The sequence below is a fragment of the Ochotona curzoniae genome, unplaced genomic scaffold (assembly GCF_017591425.1).
Source record: "Ochotona curzoniae isolate NIBS_2020 unplaced genomic scaffold, NIBS_Ocur_1.0 scaffold_4701, whole genome shotgun sequence".
NCBI lineage: Eukaryota > Metazoa > Chordata > Mammalia > Lagomorpha > Ochotonidae > Ochotona > Ochotona curzoniae.
This window is the reverse complement of record NW_024467122.1, coordinates 63,710,780-63,738,087: the sequence shown is the minus strand read 5'-3', so window position 1 is coordinate 63,738,087 and position 27,308 is coordinate 63,710,780. Positions and strand designations below refer to the sequence as shown.

General features: G+C 42.0%; 1 protein-coding gene across 1 annotated transcript in view; it reads right to left on the bottom strand.

The window, feature by feature from the left end:
• Nucleotides 1-26,572, bottom strand: part of RNF111 (ring finger protein 111) — a 65,009-nt gene extending 38,437 nt beyond the window's left edge. Inside the window, exon 1 of the mRNA XM_040970193.1 lies at nt 26,513-26,572. The gene's annotated coding sequence lies outside the window, so the exon portion shown is untranslated. The remainder of the gene's footprint in view (nt 1-26,512) is intronic.
• Nucleotides 26,573-27,308: the final 736 nt, after the last annotated feature.

Here is a 27,308-nt window from a genome sequence, read left to right as displayed (position 1 = left end):
TTAAAAACAATATTCCCAGCCCCCCAAAAAACTATTAAGTTCTCATTAAGGAAGTACAAATTCATACTGTACTTTGAACTGAGAAAAAAAATAGGCCCGGCTTGGACTAGCGGAAAAAGTCTTGTCTTACATGCACCAGGATCCCATACCGGCACCAGTTCCAATCCCAGTGGCCTCACTTCCCATCCAGCTCCCTGCTTGTGGCCTGGAAAAGCAGTCGAAGATGATCCAAAGCTTTGGGACCCTGCACCCATGTGGGAGACCCAGAAGAAGCTTCTGGCTACTGGTTTTGCACTGGCTCAGCTCCAGCTGTTGTGGCTGTTTGGGAAGTGAATCATTGGACAGAAGATCTTCCTCTCTGTCTCTCCTCTCTGCATATTTGACTTTCCAATAAAAATAAATAAACAAACATTTAAGAAAAAAATTTCAAATCCTAGTGCTGCATTTTTAAACTAAGAAACACATAAAAATAACACTGGGATCAGCAAACAACGTTGTGAACTATTTGCTGCATGATAGATCAATTTAGTCTTTGATTTTTATAAAAGATATTGGCTGGGTGGCCAATGCCATGGCATAGTACGTTAAGCTTCTGCCTGCCAAGCCAGCATCCCATATGGGAACCTATTCTAGTACTGGCTACTCCACTTACAATACAGATTCGTGTTAACGTGTCTAGGAAAGTAGCAGAGTACTGCCCAAGTACTTGGGCCTCTGCACACATGTGGGAGACCAGAAAGAAGCTCCTGGCTTTGGACTGGCTCACCTCCACAGCTATTACAGCCACTTTAGGAAAGAATTTGTCAATGAAAAATCTCTGTATGAATTTTCCAATTAAAAATAAATAAATAGTGGCAACAGCAGCAACAATAACAACAAGAAAAAACATTGGGGCTCGGTACCATAGCCTACTGGCTAAAATCATTGCCTTGCTCACGCCAGGATCCCATAGGGGCACCGGTTCTAATCCCAGTAGCTAGACTTCCCATCCAGCTCCCTGCTTGTGGCCTGGGAAAGCAGTCGAGGACGGCCCAAAGCCTGGGGACCCTGCACCCACAAGGGAAGCCAGAAAGAGCTCCTTGCTCCTGCTTTCGGAGTGATTCAGCTCCAACTGTTGCACCTGTTTGGGGAGTGTATCATTGGACGGAAGATCTTCCTCTCTGTCTCTCCTCTGTATTTCTGACTTGGCAATAAGAATAAATCAATCTTTCAAAAAAAAAAAAAAAGAAAAGAAAAACATTGGTAGGACAAGATTTTTAAGCCACTACCTGGGATGTTTACACATCCTCTAAACCCTATCATAGGATCCGCATCCAAGTCTCAACTCCACTTTCAAGTCAACCTTCTTGTAATACGTGCCATGAGAGGCTACAGTTGACAGCTCAAATGAGACCTGGACTGTGCTTCTGGCTCCCAGCTTCAGATTAGCCCTATCTCAGCCATTATGGGCAATCAGGAGAGTAATACAGCAGATACAAAGACTTATGGGCTCCCATGCAACTTCTAACACAAACACTTTTAAAATCAACTTTACTAAGAGAAAAAGTGAAGGAAATTGCAAGATCCGATATCAATATATAACCAAAGGACAAATATTGTATGATCCCATTTATATGAAGTATCCAGAATATTCAAATTCCTAGAATGTAGAATCACTGAAGTCAATGCTGGGGTAAGAGAAGTTAATAATTAATGGGTATACAGCTTCAGTTGAGAAAAATGTTCGGGAGATAAATGCTGGTGACAGTTGCACAGCAACGTGAATGTACTTGAAGCTGCCAAAGGACACAGTTAAAAATGCTTGAAAGGGCAGGTTGAAATTTTAGGTTATATATATCTTACCAAAATTTCAAAAACCTTTGTAACATTTGATTCCACCTTGGCCTGTAACTTCCAAACTGTTAGAAGAGCTAACACATGGGACTAGCATAGTGTCTCAACAACCAAATCCTCCCCTTTCAAGCACCAGGATCCCATATGGGTACCAGCTCATGCCCTGGCAGCTTCACTTCCCATCCAGCTCCCTGCTTGTGGCCTGGGAAAGCAATCAAGGATGGCCCAAAGCCTTGGGATCCTGTATCCATGGGGGAGACCCCCAACAGTCTCACAGCTCCAGGTTTGGGATAGGCTTGGTTCTGGCTACTCTGGCCATTTTGGAAGTGAACCAGCAGAATGTAAGATTTTGGTCTCTTCTTTTTCCTTCTCGGCATAAATCTGATCTGTCTTTTCTAATAAAAATAAATCTTAAAAAAAACCACAATCCCTTTTAAGAACAGCTTTCTTGCCCATAATCACTCAATATCACACCCTGTTTTCGGTAAAGTACTGGCCATTAGTGAAAATAAACTTATTAGCCCATTTGCTTTAACAAGTCCCCTCACTAGAATATATGCAAAGTTTGAATCTCATCAATCCTAGCCATCTGATCTCTGCCAACTAAAAGTTATCTGGCACACAGACGATACTCATTAAGTATATTTTATTGCATTAATCAGTAAAATGATAGGTAAAAGGAAAGGAGCAAAAATGTATTGCTATAGTAGTTAAATCAACATACAGTGATGTCATAGGAAATAAAGCACACAGAATATCAACACGTCAATAATGTCTAATATTTCGTGAACATCGACTGTCACAGATTCAAAATCCTGAAGGTACAAAAGACAGTTCTATTCTAGTTGGGGCTCCACCAGGTTGTTCTGATGAAGTGGCACTGGTACTGATTGCAGTGCTGTGGACTAAGCTGCAGGCTGTGACCTTGGCATCTCACACTGGAGTGCCTGCTGGGAGTCCCAGTTGCTTTCACTTCTCTGCCAGCTCTTCACTAATGTGCTTGGGAAAACAACAGAAGATGGTCCACCCATGTGGGAGACCAAGATGGAACATCTGGCTTTAACTTGGCTCAGCCCCAGCTACTGTGGCCATATATGAAATAAACCAGCAGATGAAAAGATGCCATTCTATCTGTCTCTCCCTGTCATTCTGCTTCTTGAAAAAAAAATTTTTTTTAAAAGATAAAAATGATAAACGAGCACACCTACTGCTTCTTGATTCACAGTATGTTACATAAGAAAATAACTGCATCTTCTAAAAAGTCTACTCACTTTTCTCCTCTCTAGTCTTTCAATGGAGTGAGGTGGGGATGGGGAATCTCAATGCCTACTAAACTGTCATAAAATAAATAATTTTTTAAAAAAGATCACTTTTCATGTCCCTGAGAGTCTCAAGGCACACACACACACTCAAATTAGAGTTCTCTAAATTCAGCTCACAGGCACACTTTATTTAGCATGCACAATTTAGAGAGGAAAAAAAAGATGGTTAGTGTTAAAACATCACAACCATTTTCATTAAAATTGGGAGGGCGGAGGGCCCCTGAGTGGTAGCCTTGCTGCTGAAGTCCTCGCCTTGAACTCGCTGGGATCCCATATTAGCACAGTTTGTATCTCAGCTGCTCTACTTCCCATTCAGCTCCCTGTTTATGGCTGGGAAACCAGAGGACCCCGCACCCACGTGGGAGTTGGGAAGAAGCTCCTGGCTTCAGGTCAGCTCAGCCTCAGCCATTACAAGAATCAGCTGATGGAAGATCTTTTTGTGTCTTTCTGATAAATATAATCTTTAAAAAAAAAAAAAAGCCTTAAAAATATGACTTGAAACCATAACAAAATGACATGACAAAAAACCATGACTTCAAAAAATATTTTTAAAGAAAAATTTGAAATTTGAATTAAAAAGAAGATTTAAGGGTTAGATACTTTAGTCCTATAAATTCTAACCATACAGAATGCTTCTGAAAAAAGACAAATCACTCTCAAATAACATATTTCTGTTTCAAAATAAATTAAGTAGTTTCCTCATTTGTCTTACTGAAACATTCTAAAATCCTTGAAATATTCAAAAATATTCCAAAATCCTATAAAAAAAATCTATGTAAACCCCTATCAATACAAACTGGGTGGTGTTCCGTATGCTATGAAACATCCACTGAGTCAGTAACATATGGCTGTGTCATTATCATGACCAGCAAACAACACAATGAATACAAATAACCTGGCAAGCTTGAATAACTCCCAGGAGTCGGTTACAACTGGTTAGGATGGAAAGACTACATTACATACAATGTGCTGCACATTACTTTGTGTAAAGAAGGCTCGAGCCCGGCGGTGTGGCCTAGCAGCTAAAATCCTTGCCTTGAACTCGCCAGGATCCCATATGGGCGCTGGTTCTAATCCCATCAGTCCAACTTCCCATCCAGCTCCTTGCTTGTGACCTGGGAAGGCGTGGGAGACCGAGAAGAAGCTCCAGACTCCCAACTTCAGGTCAACTCAGCTCCAGCCATTGTGGTCACTCGGGAAGTGAATCATCAGACAGAAGATCTTCCTCTCTGTCTCTTCTCCTCTCTGTATATCTGACTTTGCAATAAAAATAAATAAATCTCAAATAAAGAAAAAAGGATGGAAACTGTATGAGCTATAAAGACAGCTAACTACCTACTATGTGTAAAAATGCACAAATGAAACCAAAAAAGAGCTCTTACAATTCAATTCAGCAGATATTTTTTTCTATAAATACATACTTTACCCAGGAATGAAGCCAGTAAAAGTATTAAAAAAAAAAATTAGAAGAGTTCATCCCTCAAAGCAACAGAAACTCAAAACACAGGTTTATTCTAAGGTATCATGTTTAACAAGAAATATTTAACACCTAAATGAAAAGCATTACAACAATATATAAAAATACATAAAAGACAATTCTACTAAGTTGAAAGAGATCTTATTCTGGGATGAGAAAAGGCACCAACATGGCTAACACAGTGAGAAGCATAATTCAACATTCAAATTCAACATTAAGTAGCACCACCATAGACAGGCAAGGTCCCTAAAACTATCACATTTTTCCAAATGGCCTGAATACATACTTCTAAAGATTAACTAAAACATAGCTTGTATTTACTTCATTCTATTAAATAACTTTTAAAATAATTAAAGTTCAATTTATGAAAACTGCTGTTACACATACAACCATGGAAACGAGAGGTAAAATAGAAAATTCAAATTCAGGCCTTTTATTTCCCCTCCCCTCATTTAAAAAAAATTATTCTTTCAACTACCAAACATAGCACGAGTCACTGTGGGCATCTGGGGAGTAAGCAGTGTATAGAGCTCTCTTAATACATATTTTAATAACTGACACAGTGTCTGTACACACTGATATAGAAAAGTATTGGTATTTTCTTTAAACAGTCATAGATTTTAAGTCTGTGTTTTGCGTGATTCTTTTTTTTTTAAATAACAGGTTAACACATACATGAGACAGATACCATTTTAATAATTCGAAATTAAAATTGCAGGATGCAGACATTCAGCCCTTAGTTGGGGGCTTTCACTCTCATTTTAGAAACGTCCTATAGTAGATTCATATTCATTTGCTTAATATTTATTTGTTAGAAGAGGCAAAGAGGAAGAAGGGGAGCAGGAGAAGAGAGAATAATAGAAGGAGAGCTTCTATTTGCTGGCTCCACAAATAGCCATTATTTGCTGGTTCACTACAAATAACCAGGTCAACGATGGGCAGAGACAGCCAGGAGCCAGGATTTCCAGCACAGTCTCCCAAGTAGACGACAGGGACCCAATACTTGCACCACTCATCGCTACCTTCCTAGGTACCCTAACAGGGAACTGAATCAGAATCAGAGCAGCAGAACCTAAAAACAACACAATTTGGGATGCGAGTGCTACAAGCAGCAGTTTAACCAGCTGTGTCACAACACCAGCTCTTATAGTTTTTATTTTTTCTAAATGATCCCTTGCCATTTTAAAAATCAAGAATAAGAATTCATTAAAGGAACAGACAATAATGAAAGCAGAATATATTTTATTTTTCCTCTAGATCAGGACACAATTGTGTTAGATTACTACACACATCAAATACAGCCATGTGCTGCTTAATAGTGGGGTACATTCTAGAAGTGATTTTTCATTAGGCAATTCTGTTACACAAATGTCACAAAATACACCTATAAAAACAAAACAAAACAAAAAAAGGCTTTACTGGGGAATATAATTGTATAGGGTCACCTCAGAATTGGTGTTCTGACTAAAATGCTCTCATGTGGCACCTGACTGTATGTGCTAACACAATTTTTACAGGAACTATGGCTGGGCATAAAATTCCTCCCCGGTGAGAAGTGACCAAATTTTTGGACAGCTTTATAATACAACAGGGCACCCAAATTACATGCAACCATTGGCAGATCTAAATGAAGTTGTTAAACTTAAAAAATGTTTTTCATTACTGACACTAGTCCAGATTTGTAGACATTTACAGAACTTGGTTTTATGAAGAAATGTTAACTGTTGGCAATCAATAATTTATAAACAAACCCATTTCATAGGGGCCTAGTGCGATGCCTCAGTGGCTCAATTCTCACCCTCCCATATAGGCATCAGTTCATGTCCCAGTTGCTCTACTTTCCATCCATCTCCCTGCTTGTGGCCTGGGAAAGCAGTGGAGAACAGCCCAAAGCCTTGGGACTCTGCACCCATGTGGGAGACCTGAAAGAAGCTCCTGGCTTCAGATCTGCTCGGCTCCAATCATTGCAGCCACCTTAGAAGTGAGACAGTGGATGGAAGATCCATCTTTCTCTCTGTATCTCCTTCTCTCTGTATAGCTGCCTTTCCAATAGAAAAATAAATCTTAAAAAAAAAAAAAAAGAAAGAAAGAAAAGCAGGAGGTAGAATCAAATTAGTGGGATAAAAAAATTAGAAATTTTCAAATATGCCAAAAATTTCGAATAAATACACAGAATCAATGCTACCCATCTATGGAAAAAGAGAAAAGGTAAGCTGCAGGTCTCAACTCAAAAAATTGGGATGGCACTGTGGTATAGCATGTATAGCCACCATCTGCAATACTAGCATACAATAAGGAAACCATATGTGTCCCACGTGTGCTGCTTAAAATCAAGTTCCCTGCTAACAGCCTTGGAAACACAGTGAAGATGGTCCAATGATTTGGGCTCCTGTCAGCCTCATGAGAGACCTGGATGATTCTCTTTCTGGCATCTGCAACTCTGATCTTCAAAATGATCTTTAAAAACTCAAAAGTTCAAGCGCGATGGTGCAGTGCTAAAGGTCCTCACCTTGCACGCCCGCGATCCCATATGGGCGCCGGTTCTAACCCCAGCAGCCCTGCTTCCCATCCAGCTCCCTGCCTGTGGCCCGGGAAAGCAGGCGAAGACGGTCTAAGGCTTTGGGACCCTGCACCCGCGTGGGAGACCCGGAAGAGGCTCCCGGCTTCGGATTGGCTCAGCTCCAGCCATTGCACTCACTTGGGGAGTGAATCATCAGACGGAAGATCTTCCTCTCTGTCTCTCCTGTCTGTATATCCGCCTTTCCAATAAAAATAAAATAAATCTTAAAAAAAAAACTCTAAACTTCATATGACAAAGAATTTAAGAGTATAAGTAATTAACCAAGACACAGAATGCCATAAATATGCTATAAAAAAAAGCATTCCCAGTAGAACTGAAAAGTGGTTCAAAATTAGAGTCTGTGGTAACAACTTCCTACAAAAGGCAACATTTAGCTCAAATTATGAAATATATACAAAAAATAAGAAAACTGACAAGGACATTCACTTACAACAGTGCCGAGACTTAACAAGAAATGGCAGTATGTAAATTAATGTTTCAGATGTGATTTTTATTCTTTCGGAGGAGTAAACTGGGGTTAAATTATGAAAGAATGAGGCATCAACTATTTCTTTTGAACTAAGTTAAGAAAATTTAATTTAGGAACTCAAAGAATTAAGCTAGGAGGAAGTTACAAAATTCTTACACTGACTGCTACACTTTTAGTAGTTTTAGTAGTTTCACCATATTTAACATGCCAATGTGACAAGAAATAGTATCGAAACTTTTACTGAAAATGTCCCCAAATTTTCTATACTAAAATAGATATCATTTGCTGTTTATTCAACTACTGTGACAAGGATTTATTCTGCTATTCTGAACATCCTTCCATAGGAATGCAATTACTTTTTCATCCTGGGTTATACAAAAGAAAATGCCACAATGAATTTTCTGCAATTCAATCTACTCATTTTCTCAAATCATTATAAAGTTTCAAAGTAGAAATACAGTTAAAATCTGAATTTCCATTTAACAGCTAAAACAATTGGGAACAGATTCCAATTCCTCCAATCCTTCAACTGTCCTGACATCCATAACTGATGGGAAAAAAGGCAAGAATTCGGGGAGTAATAATGCAAGAAATAACAGCAGTTATGGCAAAATAATACAAACAGTAGTATTGATGACAATGATGATAATAGAGAACACATTCTTAAAAAGTCTACAGTTTTCAAATATACTTCTTTTTCCACGGCAGTTTTCCTGATGACATTATTTTGTTTTGCATCCAAAGAGAGGTCATTTTTCCTGTGGCTCAAAGTAGCAAACTTGACCAACTTTTTCCTGCTCACTTGCGCTTAGAACAATTATACTTTCCCTCTAAAGTTTTATAACTTATTAAATGAATTTTCTTTTAAAGCTGCTTGCTAGGGTAGGCAGTGAAGTAACAGCTAAGAGGCTGCTGGAATATTCACATACCATAATGGAGTGAATGAATTCACAAATTGGTAGAGGTGCCAGCACATGGCTTAACTGGCTAATCCTCTACTTTCAAGCGCCAGGATCCCAATATGGGCACTGGTTCATGTCCTGGCTGCTCCATTTCCCATCTAGGTCCCTGCTTATGGCCTGGGAAAGCAGTGGAGGATGGTCTAAGTCCTTAGGACCCTGTAGTCATGTGGGAGATCTAGAAGAACCTCCTAGCTTTCATTGAAGCCATGTGGGAAATGACCAGCAGATGGAAGATCTCTCTCAGGTTCTCTTTCTGTAACTCTGTCTTTCCAATAAAACAAAACGATTTTTTTTAAAGATTTATTTTTATTATTTTTTCATTGGAAAGGCAGATATACAGAGAGGAGAGACAGAGAGGAAGATCTTCCATCCGATGATTCACTCCCCAAGTGAGCGCAACGGTCGATGCTATGCCGATCCGAAGCCAGGAGCCTCTTCCTGGTCTCCCACGCGGGTGCAGGGTCCCAAAGCTTTGGGCTGTCCTCGACTGCTTTCCCGGGCCACAGGCAGGGAGCTGGAAGGGAAGCAGGGCTGCCGGGATTAGAACCGGCGCCCATATGGGATCGCGGGCATGCAAGGTGAGGACCTTAACCACTTGCGCCACCGCGCCGGGCCCCTGCAAAACGATTTTTTAAAGTAAAAAAAAAAAAGACAACTGGTAGAAGAATAATTTGTTCACTCAATAATTTGGCAACAAATGGATGTGTAATATTCTGAGACTGCCAATTACAAATACTACACACTTTAATTTTGGTGTGGCTTTATAATAAATGTGTATGATATAACCATCTTTTTCAGACTCAAGTATCATTTCTCTGGCCTGAATTTATCCAATTCTAGAAAAATTTCTCCTAAGCCTACACAATCTGGTCACTTTTATAAATATACAATGGAACACAGCAATTTCTTTTACCATCTTTCTTCACAGAAATAAATCTCACAGGATCATTCACTAGTTGTAATCCCAAACTATGAACTAAGAACTAATGATATGTAAGATGGCAATGAAAATATAAGCAACAGTGTATTATTCCTTGAAGGCCAACTGTAGTAAAGTTAAGAGATACACAGTATAAATCCTAAAGAAGGAGAAAGAACAGATGGGACAAACAGAAAACAAACAGCAAGCTGAGATTTAAACTCAACAACATCACAACTAAGTACTGTCAGCATATGGATAGTCCTGGGAGAACAAAAACAGATTCTTAAATAGCATCGAACCATTTTCAAAAGAGAAAAGATAACGGGAAAGAAAAGTCAGTTCAACAAATAGTGATGAAGCAACTAGAGAGCCATTTGGAAAAATAGTTTCAGCCATTACCTCTAACAGGCACAAAAATTAACCCAAAATAGATCACAGAAGAAAACCTGAAAGTACAAAATTTCTAGAAGAAACATAACAGAAAATGCATTATGATTCCAGTATGATCAAATATTTCACAGGACAGGAAAAACACTGCTTAACTGATAAACTAGGCTTTATCAAAATCAAAATCAACTTTCTGATCTTCAGTCACCATTTTAAAAATGAAAAAGCTCAAGATAAAAAATCACATACATGTCATAGTATATACACACGAGGTTTTGAAAACATTCATAGAAAACACATATTATAAAAAACATTATGCCTAAATTTCAAACAAGATACTCATTTATTACAATGTATCATTTTAAAATATTTATTCATTCTTATTTAAGAGACAGATTTACAAAGACAGTAAAAACAGAGACAAATTTCCTTTTTAATATTTATTTTATTTTTACTAAAAAGTCAGATATACAGAGAGAGGACTAGAGACAGAGAAAAAGATCTTCCATCAGATGGTTCACTCCCCAAGTGGCTGCAACAGCCAGAGCTGAGCCAATCTGAAGTCAGGAACCAGGAGCCTCGACCCTCTTCCAGATCTCCCACGTGGGTGCAGGGTCCCAGGGCTTTGCTGTCTTTGGCTGCTTTCCCAGGCCACAAGCAGGGAGCTGGATGGGAAGCAGCGCCACCAGGATTAGAATTGGCACCTATACGGGATCCCAGTGCATGCAAGGTAAGCACTTGAGCCACTAGGCTAACTTCACCAGGCCCCAGCGAAAGATTTCCAACCCCCTGGTTCATTCCCCTTATGGCTGCAAAAGGCAGAATTGAGGTGATCTGAAGCCAGGAGCCAGAAGCTTCTTTTGCATCTCCCACAGGGGCCCAAGGACCTGAACTACATTGCTTTCCCAGGCCACACGCAGAGAGCTCAGTCAAAAATGGAGCTGCTATGCCAAGCCCTGGGGTAGGATTAGCCTGCTCCATGTTAGCCCCACAATTTTTTTCCCAAATTTATTTTTTAGGGGCCAGCATTGTGGCATAATGGGCTGTTGCCTGCAGCTACCCACATTGGGGTTTTAGAGGAAGCTCCTAGCTTCAGACTGGCCCAGCTCCAGTCATTGCAGAGCTGGAGTGAAACAATGAGATTTCTCTGTCTCTGCCTTTCAAACAAATGCATAATCTTAATTTTTATTTGAAAGAGCAGGGTTGTAGAAAGAAGAAATGACAGGATCTAATTTGAAGATGTAAGCTGCTAAGAATTCATAGATTCTGCTAAACTTGAAGAACAAGTAAAAACGGTGAGGCTTGGGTATAAAATCAGTGAAACTACTGGTAATTCACCATAGATTTAGAAAAACCAAATCCCAAAGAAACTAGTAATTTCCAAAAGGAACTTGCTTTAAGAAAGAACAAGACTGGGCTGGCATTGTGGTGTAGCTGCTGAGAGGCAAGCAGCAAGGACTCCTGCACGGCCCCTGCACGGGGGAGCAGCTTCTTGGCCGGCTCCCAGGTCCTCCTCCTCCATCTTTCCTCTCTTCCCCTTGCAGCCCACAGCCCCTCCAGTTACCATGGCAGGAGGCGTTTCCCTCTGCCTCTGCTCCAGTTCCTACTCTGCTGGATTAAAGGACCTCCTAAGTAAAATCCGTAAGAAAAGAAGAAAGCACGCATCTACGATTAGAACTGGTTCCCAGCCCCTGCATCAGCCCTCACTAAGTTTCACCTCACGCACCTGTTGCTGGGGAATTCAGGAGAGAACCAGTGGATAGGAGCCATTTTTGTGTCTACCTCCTTCTCAAAACAAAGTTACAGGAGTCTATGATTATTCAGTTTTATTCATGACAGCCAAATCCTCAAGAAAAGGACAAGCAAATTACGGTGTAACATATAAAAACAATGGTCAGCAAACAGCAACAAAATGAAGGAACAAAGATAACTGTATCAGTAGCAATGTGGCTCAGAACACCATGGAAGGAAAGGAAATTAGATACAAAGTTATCAGTATAATCCTGTTTATATCAATTTTGTAGTACAGGAAAATCTAATCCAGGATGAGAGAACTGAGAACAATGTTGTTCTACAAGGGATGCTGGCAACCACTGACCAGGGAGGGGCATGGGAAAGCTTCATTAGAAAATCCTTTCCTTGGGCCCAGCGGTGTGGCCTAGCAGCTAAAGTCCTCGCCTTGAACACACCAGGATCCCATATGGGCGCCGGTTCTAATCCCAGCAGCTCCACTTCCCATCCAGCTCCCTGCTTGTGGCCTGAGAAAAGCAGTCGATGATGGCCCAAGGTTTTGGGACCCTGCACCCGTGTGGGATGCCCAGAAGAGGTTCCTGGATCCTGGCTTCGGATCGGCATAGCATCAGCCATTGTGCTCACCTGGGGAGTGAATCATTGGACGGAAGATCTTTCTCACTGTTTCTCCTCCTCTCTGTATATCTGCCTTTCCAACAAATAAAAAAAAACTAAAAAAAAAAAGAAGAAGAAAATCCTTTCCTTGAATGCCATCATAACAAGCCAGAAAACACATATATGCGCTTGGCACAGAAAGGCTCATTTAAGACTGGTTGATTTTACAGTATAATGTAACATTCACTTCTTTAAAAATTGTCATTACAGTATATGTGGAGTATATTTTACAAATATTCAATTCCAATTAATGAAGTAACACTGTGGTTTTTATGGGAAAATGAATGGGCATCTGAAACTTAAAATGTACCTTTTTAAAACTAGACTTGTATGATAGATGTTAGATGAATAAACATCTGGAAAATGTAATATAAAGCAAAACAAAGCAAATTATTAATTATATAATCCTGGTAGATTCCCAAGGAGATGCACATTACTGTACAATTCAATCAACTGTTCTACAATGTTTACAACTTTTGTCACAAAATGCTAGAGAAATAAAAGACATTTGACTTAAGATGAGATGCCAAAGGATAATACCAGACTATTTTACTTCTATGAAGTCCTAAAACAAAGGAAACCATAGTATCAAAAACCAGATTTGGGTGCCCAGCTTACTGGCTAAATCCTCACCTTGCATCTGCCATTGATCCCATATGGGCACCAGTCCCAGTCCAAGTCTCGACTGCTCCACTTCCCATCCAGCTCCCTGCTTATGGCCTGGGAAAGCAGTGGAGGACAGCGCAAAGCCTTGGGGCCCTGCACCCGCTTGGGACACCTGGAAAAAGCTCCAAGCTCTTGTCTCCGGATTGGCTCAGCTCTGGCTGTTGCAGCCACTTGGAGAGTGAACCAGCAGACGGATGATCTCTCTGTATTTCCTTCTCTGTAAATCTGACTTTCCAATAAAATAAAATAATCTTTTTTTTTCCTTTTTTTTAAACACTCTTTTAAAAAGGTGTGGAGCTAGTATTGTAGCACTGTAGAGTAAGCTGTCATCAGTGACACCCACATCTCTGATTCAGGAGTTGGCTGTTCTACTTTGCTAACCTGCCTGGGAAAGCAGCAGATGGGTCAGAAACGTGGGCTCCTGTCACCCATATGGGAGACCCAGAAGGAATTCCAGGTTCCTGGTTTGCCTGGCCTGGCCCAGCCACTTAGTTCATTTGGTGAGTAAACCAGAGAATGGATGGAAGCTGAACCAGAGAATGGATGGAAGCTGAATCTGTTTTCTTTCTCTCCCCCCTCTCTCTCTTTCTCCCTCCATAATTCCTTTAGATAAATCTTCCAGAAAAAAAATAGTGGTTGCCTGGGTCAGAAAAATGGATATGACTGATGGCAAAAGAGTACAGTGAAGCTTTCTTGGGTAACAGACTGGCCTGACTGAGGCACAGATTACATGGAAACAGACATTTCCCAAAACTCATTAGCATGCTACTATATGTGCCTCATATTGAATACACTCTTATTTCAGAGCATTGGTTCAAGTTCAAGCTCTTCTGCTTCCAATCCAGCTCCCAACTAGTGAGCCTGGGAAGGCAATGGAAAATGGCCCAAGTACTTGGGTCCCTGCCCATGCATCTGAGAAACCAGGATGATTTTTCTAGCTCCTAGCTGTACTCTGGCCCAACCATGGCATAAAGGGTTGTGATCACCAGGGAATAAACTAGTGGATGAAAGATCTCCTCCTCTCCTCCCTACTTCTTACTCACTCTTCCTTTCAAATAAATAAGTCTTTAATAAATTAAACAATTAATTAAGTTCTGAACTGCCTGGATTCCTTAACAAGTCATCAACCATTCTGAGTTCAAATTTGATCATCTGAAAAATCCATTTCCATCAAAGGATTGCTGAAAATATTTAACAAAATGCAGATGGCATGATACTTTTCATCATTGTCATTTAGACTCAATTAGCTTTTAAAACTGTCCAGGATCACTCCCTGCCTTTTGGCGAAAACAAGGTGGAATCACCCAGGAGCGAGCCATGTGGCATAGCCAAGAAAGACACAGCCTGCAGTGCCGGCATCCCATATGGTACCAGTTTAAGTACCACCTGCTTTGCTTCCAATCCTGAAAAACCAGTGAGAGGTGGCACAATTCCTTGGGCCCCTGCATCTATGTCAGAAACTGAATAGAAGCTCTTGGCTCCTGGCTTCAGATTAGCCCATCTGCGGAGTAACCAGATGTCTTGGCCTTGCTCTAACACTGCCTTTCAGGTAAATTAAATATATATTAAAAAAGAAAAAAAGAAAGGAGAAAATCATCTAGGCAGATGTGCCTGCTATCAGGCTGGCTTGTCTGTGTCTGATTCAACTTTGCTAACGGGCATCCTGGAAGGCAGCAGGTGACAGCAAGTACTTGGGTCCCTGTCACACAGGAGACCTGCATGGATTCCAGGCACATTTGGGAAATTAACCAGTGGATGAGAGCACTCAGTCTTCCATGTAAAATGAAAATAAACATGAAAAAAGAGAAAATACAAAGAAAAATCACCCAGAGGTCAGGCAGTATGGTACTGCAGGGTAAGCTGCAACTGGGATGCAAGATCTCATACTGAAGGGCCTGGTTCTAGACACAGCACTTTCACTTTCAATCCAGCTTCCTACCACCGTATCCTCAGAGGTGGAAGATGACGGCTCAAGTGGCAGGGCCCTTGCCACCCTGGCACGTGGGAACCCAGAAGGAGTTCTAAGTACCTGGCTTTGCCTAATCCAGTCCTGGCTGTTGCAGACATCTGGGGAGTGAATCAGCAGATGGAAAAGATCTCTCCACCTCTTTCTCTCCTTGCACACACATTAAGCAGATGGAATAAGTATCATGCCTTAGAAAAAAAATCATTTAGAAAAAAAAATCCACATGCTTCCTTCCCCTGCACTCCTCCCCCCTTCTACAGGAGTTCAAATTAGTCTACACTATTAGTGTGAACCTTTTAAGATGTGAACAAAATTCTAAGTTTTTAAGATTAAAGCAAAGGTTAGAATAACAAAATTAAAAATAAATCTAGAAAACCAAATTAGAGGAGATGACAGACAAACTTCAAAGGATGAACTAGTGGGGGTTAGTGAGAACTGCCCAAGCAAATCATTTCTCCTTGAATGCAGCCCAATAAGCTTAGACAAAATGTATTTTTCCTCTGCAGATATGTTTTACATCCGTAAAAAATGTATAACCTGCAGGTTAATAAAATAAAATGTTCAAAACAAAGAAAAATTAAGTTGTAAGAGAAAAACCAGATAGAACGATTGGTATTTCAGGGATTAAATGTAATGGTGTGCTGGGGAGAACACTGCTGCGTGGACATTCTATTCACAAAATAAATGTATCTCCACAAGATGAAAGTAACACTGTAGGTCAATGTGCTGGGTCCCGCTCACTGACAGTGGCCCAGAATGAACGCAAAATGGAAGACAAACTCTGAGTGTTCTCTAGCTGATCTCACTTCTCTTGTGCCTCTCAGGATATAAACATTTTGCCACACTGTCATATTCTAACATGTAAAGTCATTTTCCCATTTCATATACCATACAAACAACTTACTTCATTTGATATTTAACAATGAAAATATGCTTTGTTCCAATACTGAAGGAAAAGCAGACTGCTATGCTTTAAGAGACTGTCTGTTTATATTTTATGGGTAACTTGAGGGATTTCCAAGGCTTTCTGGAACTAAATGCCATTTTGCCCTTCTTGGATCAGGATAGTCAAACAGTGCAATGAAAATTCTTGTGGCTACTAATAAAAATAGCAAGCTATTAATGCTAGAAGACTGGGTGGAAGAAGTCAAAGATTTATTACACTATAAGTTAATGTCTTACTTTATTTTTTTTTTCAAATTTGAGTGCTTATTTCTGCTACTGCTGACTGTTGAAATAGATAAGTCAGTTAAGGTACTGCCTTTGCCTAAAGAATTTCACATCCTCGATAATTCTAATATGCAGTAGGGTCTACTCTGCCTACTTTTTTTGTAATTTCAATTTCAGCTTAAGCACATATAAAACATAATTCCTTCAGTTTGACATATTCAGAAAAAGAGGCAACTGAGGATTAGTAAAGATGAAGGGAGGGAAGCATATATCTAATTGAAGCATGTTAAAAAGCAAACAAGATGACTAAAAAGTACATCCAGTCCTTAAAACTTCTCACTCAAAAGCACTATTTGAAGTAAAAAATGTGCAATCACAGTGAAAGAAATTGGGTATATCTAAGAGTCCGAAAGGTTTCAAAAAGATAAATTCAGATATGGTAAACAGAAATGCAAGGGCCCAGCACAATAGCCTAGTGGCTAAAGTCCTTTCCTTACACTCACCAGGATCCTGTGGTTTATGTCCCAGCGGCCTCACTTCCCATTCACCTCCCTGCCTGTGGCCTAGCAAAGCAGTCGAAGACAGAACAAAGCCTTGGAATCTTGCATTCGTGTGGGAAACCCAGAAGGGCTTCAGATCTGCTCAACTTCAGCTATTGTGGCCACTTGGGGAGTGAATCACGGGATGGAAGATCTTTCTCTGCTTCTCCTCTCCCTGTTTCTGACTTCCCATTAAAAAAACACACATATCTTTTAAAAAGAGAGAGAAATGCAAGCTACGTCATCCAAAATCAGGTTAGAACCGAGAAATGTCACCTACGCAACAGAATTAGCTTATTAATATTAACAATATTGTTAAATATTAACAATAGCTTATTAATATTTCAGAAGCGGAGCCCAATGTGGTAGCCTAGTGGCTAAAGTCCTTGCCTTGACCACGCCCGGGATCCCATATGGGCGCCGGTTCTAATCCCAGCAGCCCCGCTTCCCATCCAGCTCCCTGCCTGTGGCCTGGGAAAGCAGTCAAGGACGGCCCAAAGCCTTGGGACCCTGCACCTGTGTGTGAGACATAGAGGAAGTTCACGGCTCCTGGCTTCGGATTGGCGCAGCACTGGCTGTTGCGCTCACTTGGGGAGTGAATCACAGAACAGAAGATCTACCTCTCTGTCTCTCCTCCTGTGTATCTGACTTTGCAATAAAAATAAACAAACCTTTAAAAAATTTTTCAGAAGCTACAATATCACTGATAACACAGTAGTTATCTTTTTTTTAAAGATTTATTTATTTAAAAGTCAGATAGACTATGTCAGCCAGTAGATTCTGCAACCATTTCTTCATGCTGGAATGGCAAGATTGGCAGCACTTCATAACTGTTAAAACTATTAAAACCACTTGAGCAAGACCTCCAGAGCATGCCCCACATGGGGGACTGGGATGGGTGGGAGACTGGGTGGGGCGTCTCCCTTTACTCCCCCTTTACCCCAGATACAAAAAAATATATATATATGTGGAAATGATAGTCTTACCCACTTTTCCGTAGCCCTTGAACCTTTGTGCCCTAATTAACTATGTAAAGATTGCCAAAGAAGAACGAAAAAAAAAAAAAAAAGATTTCTTTATTGAAAAGTCAGAGTGGGAGGGAAAGCAAGAGAGATGGAAAGATCTTCCACCTGCTGGAAGTCCATGATGGCTACCAAGCCGGAGTAATACTAGGCTGGAGTTCCTGGCTTCCCACTCCTGCCCAGCCCAGTTCTGGGTACTGCAGGCATTTTGGGAATGAACCAAAGGATGAACAATCTCTTACTGTGTATCTCGCTTTCTGCCTTTCAAAGAAGAAAAAAATAAAATCTATTGCTCTATTTTGCATGTTATACAGATCTTCTACATCGTTCATTTGCAAAATAATAGTTAACCGAGTTATAAGCATCTTCCAAACACAACAGCAAAAACGTATTTGCTGGAATCATCATCAATCTCAACAGCTCTGGGGAGCTGCCAAGCTCACAGTGGCAAATATAAATTTTCCAAAATTCTAATTTTTGCTTAAAAGACTAACTTCTGTCTTGCCAATAAACTGTCTTGTTTTCCTTGAAGTGACAGGATCACTTCATTTATTTTTGAGAAAACATGTGCAAATGCCCAAGTTTACATAACTACAACTTGCCATTCTTTCAAGTAAAAACATTTCCACGGGGGGGAAAAAAAGCCTGATTTGCTAGTTCAGCTCACAATTCAATCACAATTTCCTTAAGATAAGCATGATACTTGCTATGCAGTACAAGTGTAGGGCCTGGACTGGCAGCCTAGCAGCTATAAAGTCCTCGTCTTGAATGCACTAGGATCCCAAATCCCAGTAGCTCTGCTTCCCATCCAGCTCCCTGCTTGTGGCCTGAGAAAGCAGCCAAGGACAGCCCAAAGCCTTGGGACCCTGCACCCGTGCGGGAGACACGGAAGAAGCTCCTGGCTCCTGGCTTCATATCGCCACAGCTTCGGCCACTGCAGCCACTTGAGGAGTGAATCATCAGATAGAAGATCTTCCTCTCTGTCTCTCCTCCTCTTTTTATATCTGACATTCTAATAAAAATAAATAAAGCTTTAAAAAACTGTATTATAATATACTTTTCCCATTTTTGATACATGGAATATCAAGATGTCTTCAACAGTCAAGATTAACACAATTAACAGCTTTTACTGTTTCAAAAAAGACAACCTTATGGGAAAATAGCATTTTAAAAATAAATGCACGTGAAGTAAGGGGGGGTCGCACGTCCTCGGTTATGGGTATGTTTAAAAAAAAAAAAATGCACAATGAAGAATTTAATAACTATTAAAGCAGTTTGCCATTATTTTGATTCATGCTGTAATTTCAGCAACTCTATGCAGCAATTTTTGCACTATCAGTGCAAATGTCAACAAATGTTGACATTAGTTACATAGCAAGTAATGACTCAGTGTTATGAAATAGTTTCAACCTGGCAGACCTCCTGAAACACTTAGACACCTCCCCTCACCCAAGAGTTCACTGCCAGGGCCAGTGTTGTGGCATGGTGTGGTATGTTAAGCCTCTACTTCGTGACACTATATCCCATAACGTGGCAACGACCATTTGAGTCTCAGCTGCTCCACTTACCACTATCTCCCCGCTAATGCACCTGGAGAAGCTGAAGAGCCTTTCCTTGCCACTCACATGGGAGACAGGATGGAGGTAGTTCCACATGAGAACATAATCCCTTCACTCATTTGAAAACCAGCACAGAATGAAATAATCACATTATGATAAAATAGATGAATCTTGTTGATTGAGTGTTGTTTAAACAAAATCTTCAGAAAAGTATAAACCTATGAAAATATAATTTAGGGGCTGGCACAAGGACTTAATAGGCTTATCTTCCACCGTCAAACATAGGCATCCCATACAGGCACCAGTTCATGTCCCAGCCACTCCACTTCCCATCTAACTCCCTGCTGTGGCCTGGGAAAGCAGCAGAGCAGGCACCAAGTCCCTGGGACCCTGCAGCCACGTGGCAGACCCAGAACAAGCTCATGACTCCTGGTTCCAAAATCAGCTCAGTTCCTGCCACTGTGGCTAACTGGAGAGTGAGCCAGTGGATTGAAGATATTTGTCTCTTCTCTGTAATCTGTCAAATAAAACCAAAATATTCTTAAAATATCTAACTTAAATTTTTTAAAGGATATTCTAATCAAATAAAAAGAGACTTCCCACAAATTAAAGTATAACTTGAAAGCAAACTGGATTCCCCAATAAAAAGAGCCAGGGCTACTGAGACAACAGCTAATCCCAGAATTGAGGCATGAAAGCTACAAGGATAGCTTAAGGCTACTTGTGCCAAAAACGATACATACATGTAAGTTTAGTCTAGTTTCTGACAAGAGTATGTCAAAATGACAGGAACTAGCATTAAGAGGAGTCTTCTGCAGTAATGGAGTATAACTCACTAAATAAGAGCATATCACTGGGCCCGGCGCGGTGGCGCAAGTGGTTGAGGTCCTCGCCTTGCACGCCCGGGATCCCATATGGGCGCCGGTTCTATCCCGGCAGCCCCGCTTCCCTTCCAGCTCCCTGCCTGTGGCCTGGGAAAGCAGTCGAGGACAGCCCAAAGCTTTGGGAACCTGCACCCGCGTGGGAGACCCGGAAGAGGCTCCTGGCTTCGGATCGGCATAGTATCGGCCCGTTGCGCTCACTTGGGCAGTGAATCAACAGATGGAAGATCTTCTTCTCTGTCTCTCCTCTCTGTATATCCGCCTTTCCAATAAAAAACATAATAAAAATAAATCTTAAAAAAAAAAAAAGAACATATCACTGCATATTGGCAATACAGAGATAAAGGGATGCATCTCCCTTACAAGGGATTGCATACTGACAGGTAACAAAAAGTTGCAGTTAGAAAAGAATCATTTTTCAGCATAGGCAAGAACCATTAGTGCACACGTGTTTAGTGGACCTCTGAACACTTTTAAACCTCACAAAAACAGCATTATTAAGACATCACTTTTTACTTTTTTTATTAAAGATTCTTTTTTTTTTAACTTGAAAGGCAGATTTAGACAAAAGGACAGAGATCTTTCACCCACTGGTGCACTCTGCAGGTAGCCCCAACAGCTGGAGTTGGGGTAGTTCAAAGCCAGGAACGTGGAGCTTCTTCCAGGTCTCCCGCATGGGCACAGGCGCCCAAGAACTTGGGCCATCCTCTGCTCCTTTCCCAGGTAGTTTAACAGAGAGCTGGATCTGAAGTGGAGTAGCTGGGACTCAAATAAGCAACTACATGGGATGCTGACACTGTCATGAGAAACTTAACCTACTACAACATGGCATCAGCCCAATAGCAGCATTACTGATAGCCAGATGGGGACTGTCCAGATGCAGGCCTACATAAGAACCACAAAACCATCTGGCCCAGCTGCCACAGACAACCACAGGCAAAACTTGAAATTCAGCAAATTTGGGCCTGGTCTAGTAGCCTAGTGGCTAAGTTCCTTGCCTTCTATTCGCCAGGATCCCATATGGCTTATGTCCCAGCTGCTCCACTTCCCTTACAGCTCCCTGCTTGTGGCCTGGAAAAGCAGTGGAGGACAGACGGCCCAAAGCCTTGGGACCCTGCACCTGTGTGTGGGAGATCAAGAGGAGGCTCCTGACTTTGGATCAGCTCAACTCTAACCATTGAGGCCGCTTGAGGAGTGAACCAGCAGTTGGCAGATTTTTCTGCATCTCCTTCTCTCTGTAAATCTGACTTTCCAATAAAATAAATAAATAAAGTAAAAAAAGAAAGAAATTTGGCAATTTTACAGCATTACTATTTTTAGGTTAATCATTTTGTATTGCCCACAAATGGTATTAAATATCCAAGAGGCTGGCATTGTGGCTTAGCCAGTTAACTGCTGCCTGCAAAGCTGGCATCCCATATGGTTCAAAAGTCCCAACGGCTCACTTTCTATTCATTTCCTTGCTTGTGTGTCTGCAAAAGCAGCAAAAGATGGCCCAAGCACTGGGATCTCTGTCACCAACGTGGAGGACCATGTAGAAGCTCCTAGTTCCTGGCTTCAGCCTGGCCAGCTCTGCAGATATTTGGTGCGTGAACCAAAGAATGAAGATATCTCTAATTCTTTCAAATAAATAAAATGAAGCTTAAAAACAAATATTTTACTGGCCTTTTGCAGATAAAAGTTTCCCACCCCGACAGCCACATATATCCACCACCCCTCTCAATCAACAGTTACCAACGTTGTCAAATGTGTTCCATCTCTTCTCCCATGCCATCATTTTTTTCTCTAACACCTATTTTGCTGTTGTTATTTTTATCTGAAAAGCAGAATGGGCGGTACAGAGGAGGAGAGAAGAGAGGGAGCAAGAGAGGAAAATTCCAATCTCCCATCTGTTGGTTTACTTCTCCAGATGCCCATGAGAAATAGCCTGAGCTGGCCAGGCCAAAGCCAGGAGCGCATCATGGGGTGGGTGGCAGGGACCCAAGTCCTTAAGCCATCATCTTCTGCCTTCCAGGGAGCACATGAGCAGGACGCTGGACTGAAACAAAGGTGGAAATATGGGAAGTGGACATTATAAGCAGTGGTTTAGTCTGCTGTATCACATCCCATGCCCTGGCTTGAATGGATTTTTCAACAGGTATCACACATCTACCACTTCTCTCCATCACTGCTTGCTCTCCCTCTCTGAAAAAAACATGGCATTTCCATATATAACTTTAATGGTATTATCCACATAAAAAAATAAGTTATCAATGATTTTTAAAAGATTCATTTATTTTTATTGGAAAGTCTGATATACACAGGAGGAGAGACAGAGAGTAAGATCTTTCATCTGTTGATTCATTCTCCAAGTGGCTACAATGGCTGAAGCTGAGCTCAATCTGAAACCAGGAGCCTGGAGCTTCCTACAGGTCTCCCACTCAGGTGCAGGGTCCCAAGGCTTTGGGCCGTCCTCAACTGCTGTCCCAGGCCACAAGCAGGGAGCTGGATGGGAAGCAGGGCTGCTGGGATTAGAACCGGCACCCATATGGGATCCTGGTACGTTCAAGACGAGGGCTTTAGCAACTAGGCCACCATGTTGGGCCCAAGTAATCAATAGTATTTACTGTCCATCTACTTTCAAATTCCAATTGTTTCAAAAATGACTTTCTACAATTTATCTGAGCCACAATTTAAACAAGGACACTGTGTATTAGGCTGCTATACATAAAAACATTTCTAATGTTTCTGCTGACACCATCAGCAATAATGAAAGGCCTAGCAGACAAATTAATTAATTGACTCTTACGCCTCTAAAAAAAGACCCAATCCACGGCATTTACTGTTGCTGCTAGCTAGGACACCCTTCCTCCAGACTGTCCACGTGACTGATTTTAGTACTGAGGTCACCAATCTAAAAAGAGCTTCCCCCTGGCCACTCCTAGCTACAGCAGTACTCTGCTTCCATTCTTTCTAGGACATGTCCTTCTGTTTTCCCTAACACTTACCACTATCTGAAGTCACTCTGTTCACTACTTCCCCCTACTCAGGAAGGCAAAACGCCCTCCTCAAGGCAGACCAGCGACGATACCTAGGAACATGCAGTACATACTCACTAAGTAATAATGCAGCACCTCTACTTAAAGCGTTTGAATTCAAGGGTCACCATTAAGAGTCCCTACTTGCAACTCCAGCATCTCATATATCATCGGATGAGGAGCTGGTCTGAGTCCATTTCTGATCCAGCTCCCTACTAATCCACTAGGAAACAAGCAGAAGATGTATCATGTACCTGAGCCCTGTCACCCATTTGGTAGACCTAGATGAAGTTCCAAGCTCCTGGCTTCAGCCTGGCCAGTGTGGTCACTTAAGTTGTGAGTCAGCACAAGGAAGCTCTGTCTCTCCTACCTCTCCATCAATCTGCCTTTCAAATAAATAAAATAAACTTTAAATAATCAATAAAGGGCAGGCACTGTGACACAGTGGTTTAGGCAGCCACCACCAACAGCAGTTCCCATGTGGGAACACTGGTTCAAATTCTGGCTGCTGTGCTTCTGAACCATTCCCCTGCCAAGGCACCAGGGAAGGTACAGGAAGACAGCCCAAATACTTAGAGCCCTACCGTCCATGTGGCAGACCTGGATGAAGTCTCGGGCGCCTAATGTCAGCCTTGCCCACTCCCACTAACACAGTCATTTGGGGAGTGAAGCAAAGCATTGACAGTCTCTCCTTGTACTTCCTTGTCTCTTACTATGCCTTTCAATTCATTTTTTAAAAAGATTTTTTTATTTTCATTGAAAACACAGATTTACAGAGAGAAGAAGATACAGAAAGATCCTCCATCTGGTGGCTCATTGTCCAAGTGACAGCCACAGCTACAACTGAGCCAATCCGAAGCCAGGAGTTTCTTCTAGGTCTCCCACCCGGACACAGGGTCCCAAGGTTTTGGGCTGTCCTCCACTGCTTTCCCAGGCCACAAGCAGAGAGCGGGATGGGAAGTGGAGCTGCTGGGACAGGAACTAGTGCCTCTATGGAATCCCAGACCATGCAGGATGAGGATCCAGCCTTTGGGACATCATGCAGGACCCTTTCAAATAACCCATTTTTTAAAGTAAATAAAATCAGCTAAGTATTTGTTCTTGCACATTTCAAGTTCACACCTCATCTAATGACATAAATCAAATAACTAGAAATCTGGGCCAGCTGTTACCAGTAATCTATAGGACGTAGGAGAGAACAGAAGACATTCAAATATAATTCTTAACTTTTGTTGAGTAATAATTACAGGCTTCTTAAAGAAAAATTATTCAGGATTGTTTAGAGAGCATTACCATGAGTGATAAAAAGCTTCATTTGCAGTACCACCTTAGAGTTGTTAAGTAGAACACCAATACTGCCTGAAGCAAGCATAGCTTATCATAAATTCAATACACATAAACATGTATGTGTCTGTACAGATGATAAAATAATTCATATTCTCAGTACAGCATTTCTTTCTAGACATCTGATCATAGTGAGTATAACAATGAATAAAAATCTCATAACTAAAAATAGAAAGCATTAAATTTGGGGCCTAACATAACCAGTTAATCTACCCTATACCTCTCACCTTAACAGTTGAGAGGACATATGAAGAAAAGAGAGAGTTAACAATAAATTTATATATGCAATATACAGAAAGCATAACTAGAACTAAAATCTATTTTTTTGTTCTCTAATCCTGTGTTCTTTCATATGATAACGGTGCAACAGTGGTAAGTTACAGCAGATTTTAATTACTACCATTTGCAGTAATTTCACTTTTTTCCTACTTAAGACTAGACAATAGGTTAAAAAAAAAGGCAAACCAGTCTTAACTTTAACATAGAGTGAAATTCATTAAGATAGAGCCTTCACTATAATGCATTTTTCACCAAAAGGAAATTATTTCAATTATGCCTTTCTCCAAAACCAACTCCACTTCTAATGAATTAACAGATAACCAACAGACACCCAATAAGAGGAAAAAAGTGACAACAGGGTCCACATACGTTAACAGCTGTTGCCCCTGAGAAACAAGAGGCCACTCCAGTAGCTTTTCTTACAATCCTGTTCTCACCATTTCATCAACACATTCACCAATGCTTAGAACATCACTGTGGCTCATCGGGTCAAAGAAATGAGGAGATGATGAAATCATTCGCCCAAGGTTAAATGGCAAGAGCGCGACAAAAGTAAAATAATTTATGGCTTTAAAAATATTAGATTACTTAAGGATAAAGGGGCTTCCTTCTCACCCCATTTGTTTTGTTTCATAAATAACCAGAGTAGTATTTAATCTGAAGAAAATGGTTTATATTTTTACATGTATTTTGACTGAGAACTGCCTAGCAGCAAACTACCAAAATGTGGTCCTTCTCCTTAATAAAGCTGAGCAAAACCAACCAGCAACATAGAATCTCCATATAATTTCAAGATCACTTTCTAGCATTTGCAAGCTATCACACACCAAGAGGAGGGCTGGAATGTGACTTAGCACACACTTTTTTTTCCCATTCTGTTCTTTTTCAGTCCCTAACATAAAAACAAAAACACAAAGGAAGATAAAGATACATGAAATAAAGTCTGAATTAAGTGGGGTTCAAAAGCTTTAAGAACTATAAAAATGAAGTCTGGTGGCAGCTGGCATCTTACTACTCAGGAGTTCTGAATTCATACCACACACAAATCAAGAACCTGGAACGCTTACAACAATACAATGGGGTCACCCCTACGCCTCACACGAACAAATTAAACGAATACCCTATACTTCCTGGCCTTTTTAAAAACGTTAAAACCTAACACTTGCGTCAAGAAAATTATCTATAAAGATCAACTTTCATCTATTTAAGAACTAGGAGGACCAATCTCTTATTTCTGCAGTAGATAATACCTATCTACTGATTCTGATCAATTTTCTAAAGACATTAAAAAAAAAGAAAAGCCAACTCCATACAAAAAAAAAAAGCCTGACGCGACTGTATTTCTGCGTTTCCTTGATCACAGCAGGCGGCAACTCCCCACCCGGCAGGCCGACCCGGCGCCCCGCGAGCGCCCGCGTCCCGGCCATTGTCAGCGCCCACTCCCACGCCGCGGCCCCCGGCCCCCGGCCCGGCAAGGGCAGCAGGGGGACAGCGCTGCTCACCCGCACGCACGCCCTCACGGCGCCGTGGGTGTGTCGGCCGGGCCCCGCGCCGCTCCCACGCAGCCCGGACCCGCGCGGACCCCGGCGCCCCGCTCGCCGACCCCGCCGGCCGCGGCCGCAGCCCTTCCTCTTTCTCCGCTCCAGGCCGGCCCCTCCCCCGGCGCGCACGCGCGGCCTCCCCGCGCTCCCCTCCCCCCGGCCGCCTCACCTTAATCATGAGCCGCCCTCTCTCGCTCGCTCGCTCGCTCGCTCTCTCCTCCGGGTGCGGAGGACAGGAAGACAGGCGACGGGAGGGCAGGGGAGAGAGGACGCGTCGAGAGCCGGCACTCCGCGCCTCAGACCTCGGCCCGATAGGCCGCTTCCAGTCAGGAGCGACGTCTGTCACCGCCACCAAAACTGTGTGTGTGCGGCGGCGCCGGACTCGGCCCAGACAAGCCGGCTCGGGCTCGGAGCGCCTGAATCCGGCCCCGCAAGAACTCCCTGTCCGGAGCTGCCGGTGTGGCTATGCTGCGCAGAGCGGAGCCCTTGCTCCCATGGTCTGCGCCGCCGCTCCGCTCTCCTACGGCCGCCGCCGCCGCCGCCGCCGCCGCCGCCTGAACCAACCCGCCCCTACTGGGCGAGCACGACACTCCGGGCGCTTTACGACAGTTGAGAAAGTGAGAGCGCAATCAGCCTTCACGCCTCCGCGAATACGGCGCCTGCGCCTGCGCCGACTCGGAGGCTCCCGGCCCCGCCCCCTTCCCCGGCCCTCCCCCTTTGTGCTCCTTTAGCCCGGCGCTTCGCGAACGCCGGTGTCACAAAGCTTATCGTTATTTAATACTCTGTGGAAGGCTGTGCGTTCAGTATCGAAGCGTATTTTTGACTACGTCTCGGTTTAACTTTTTTCTGACAAAAATAACAACTACAGAATGACCGGCTGTACTTGCTGCACTCTTAAAACAAAAAATGTCAGGGTTTGGTGTCCTTCAGAAACAAACCATACCCAAATCCTTAAGGACGGCAAG